Consider the following 2,769-nt stretch of genomic DNA (forward strand, 5'->3'; position numbering starts at 1 on the left):
TGTTCCGAGATATCATTAGGGAATATGAGATGGTCTCGGGTCAGCGGGTGAATTTCGACAAGTCTCTTATGTAACTCCGTGCAGAGACCAGTTTTTAGGAGTCGAACACGAGGTGTTAATGGACTTAATTCATTACTTAAACAAATTTCATACAATTCATTTTAAAATTTCGGACAAGTTGGCTAAGCGCATCACATCGCTTTAAAAATCATATCTCGAGTTCTGAAACTCAAAATCTAATTCCGTAAATTTTTCCTGAAACTAAACTCATATATCTATCTACTAATTTTTTTCTAGAATTTTTGGTGAGGCCAACTAATACATTTTATTAGTTAAAAACTCCCCTGTTTCAGGGTTCAACTACTCTAACCTCTGTGTATTACAAATCAGATATCTCCCTATACAGAGCTTCAATGACTATACCGTTTGTCTCTAATAAAACTAAACTCAATAATGAATCTGTACATATAAAGCATAACTTCTAATTATCTTTGTAAAATTTATGGCGAATTTACAAAGTCAAAATAGGAGATCCAAAAATTGCTTTGGCTCTGTTTCACAAAAATTTAAACATCTCATAAAATATAGCTCATATACCTGTTTCGTTTCTTCCATATGAAAATAGACTCATCAAGTTTCGATTCCATAACTTATTCATTATTTAATTCCATTTCTACTATTTTTAGTGATTTTTCAAATTCACGTCACTACTGCTATCTGAATCTATTTTATGGTAAATTTTACCTATTTCATGGTTTCCATGGATTAGCTAGTAATTTGACATACATAACACCAAATATAATCATGATTAGCCACTCCAATGGCTTATCATTACCAAGCATTTCCATACCACTCAATAACCATATCATAAGACCATATATACAAAATGATTATAATGTTATACATGACATACTCAAAATATACAAGCCATTATGCCAAGATGGTATACGGATAGTGTGAGCGAGCCTTCGACCGTTCCCAATTTTCGAGCTGGCTTGTCAAAACTACAAAGAATGAAAAAGGAGTAAGCATAAATGCTTAATAAGTTCACATGCAAATAGCAAGTAACATAACCATATAAGCAAACATAAAACATCATTTGCATAATCATCACCAAGACATTCATATCACATTTTCATTTATCATTTTACCATATTGTTGTTATATCGATTTTTCAACCCGAGGGTTAAGTACATACCTGTTCACAGTACCCATTTCACAACACTTAAAAATACGTCCCTTTTATCTTTGAGTATTCCTCTATTTCAGTAGAACTTTACCCGTTGAACACATCGGAATATAATTCGGATACATGAAAAATTTACACATAAGTGCCACATATGTAGCCAAGCTACCATGTAACCCGCCCATAAGCGAACTCGGACTCAACTCAACGAGCTCGGGCGTTCGCATCCATAAGTGAACTCGGAATCAACTCAACGAACTCGGATGCCTAGTTACATCTCTCGAACTCGAACTCAACTCAACGAGTTCGGACATTCGCATCCATAACTGAACTCGGACTCAACTCAACGAGTTCGGATGCTCAACCATCCTAGTGACATGTCACTTGTATCCTAATCTATTCCTAAAGTTCAAACGGGATTTTTCTCGAACACATCTCCTTGCCATCTTCCGTAAAATACCGAAACCAATATTCGGTAGTACTTTATATTTAACAATTAATACACATAATTTGCATTTTATTCGAAAATAATCACAAAGCATAATATTTCATGATAATAATCAGCATCATATCATATAAACAACATTAAATTGCTTAAAATGACAATTATGTTACTACATTTACACATGAACTTACCTCGTATGCGAAAATGGCTACTTTTACTGGTTCGTCCACAACTTGGTATTTTCCCCATTTTAACCCAAATTTTAATTTTCCTTGCTCTATCATTTAAAATATAATTTAATTAAGACTCACATTATTCAAATTGACCCAAAATCATATTTTAAAAAAATTAAAATTTTACCCCTAAACTTTTACATATTTACAATTTTATCTCAAAGCTCGTAAATTAAACTTCAGCCTATTTTCTTATGTTTTATGACATTCTGATCATTTCTCCCTTCTATGGCAATATCAAATTCTCACTCTAACATGTATTTATGACTATTAAGTATTTTTACCGATTAAGCCCTTTTGCTCGTTTTCACTTAAAACCGAGTAGCACAAGTTATCTAACATAATTTAAAACCTCATATTCTATCATAAAATACCAAAATACACAAATTTCACCTATGAATATTTTTCCAAATATAAACCCTAGGTTAAATTATTGCTAACATAAGCTAAATCGAGCTAACGGGACTCTAAAAACGTAAAAATCATTAAAAACAAGGCTAAAACGAACTTACAATCGAGCTTGGAAGCTTGAAAAACCCTAACCATGATTTCTCCTTCCTATATTCGGCCATGGGGTTAAAGATGAACAAAATTAGCTTTTAATTTTATATTTTAATTCATTTTACCCCTAAATAACCAAAATACCCTTACTACTAAACTTTTCAAAATTTCTATCCATTTTTATTTTTATCCATAAACTTAAAAATTGATAAAATCGCTATTTAAAATCTCTTAATTAATATTTCAAAATAATTTCATACTAAAATTTTTAGAATACAAGTTTTACAAATTATTTAATTTAATCTCTAATTTCAATTTAAGCACTTCATGCATAAAATTTTTCACAAAATTTTCATACAATCATGCAATCATATTATCATGCAATCATATCATAGACCTTAAAA

General features: G+C 31.2%; 1 long non-coding RNA gene across 1 annotated transcript; it reads right to left on the minus strand.

Moving 5' to 3' along the window:
* Positions 1 to 841: 841 nt before the first annotated feature.
* LOC128296521 (uncharacterized) lies at positions 842 to 2,370 on the minus strand. The gene is made up of 2 exons (XR_008287135.1): positions 1,823 to 2,370; positions 842 to 1,004 (listed from the first exon to the last, which is right to left on the minus strand). It is a non-coding gene; the product is annotated as an uncharacterized LOC128296521 (long non-coding RNA).
* Between the last annotated feature and the right edge of the window lie 399 nt (positions 2,371 to 2,769).

The sequence above is a fragment of the Gossypium arboreum genome, chromosome 8 (genome assembly GCF_025698485.1).
Source record: "Gossypium arboreum isolate Shixiya-1 chromosome 8, ASM2569848v2, whole genome shotgun sequence".
Classification (NCBI taxonomy): Eukaryota; Viridiplantae; Streptophyta; class Magnoliopsida; order Malvales; family Malvaceae; genus Gossypium; species Gossypium arboreum.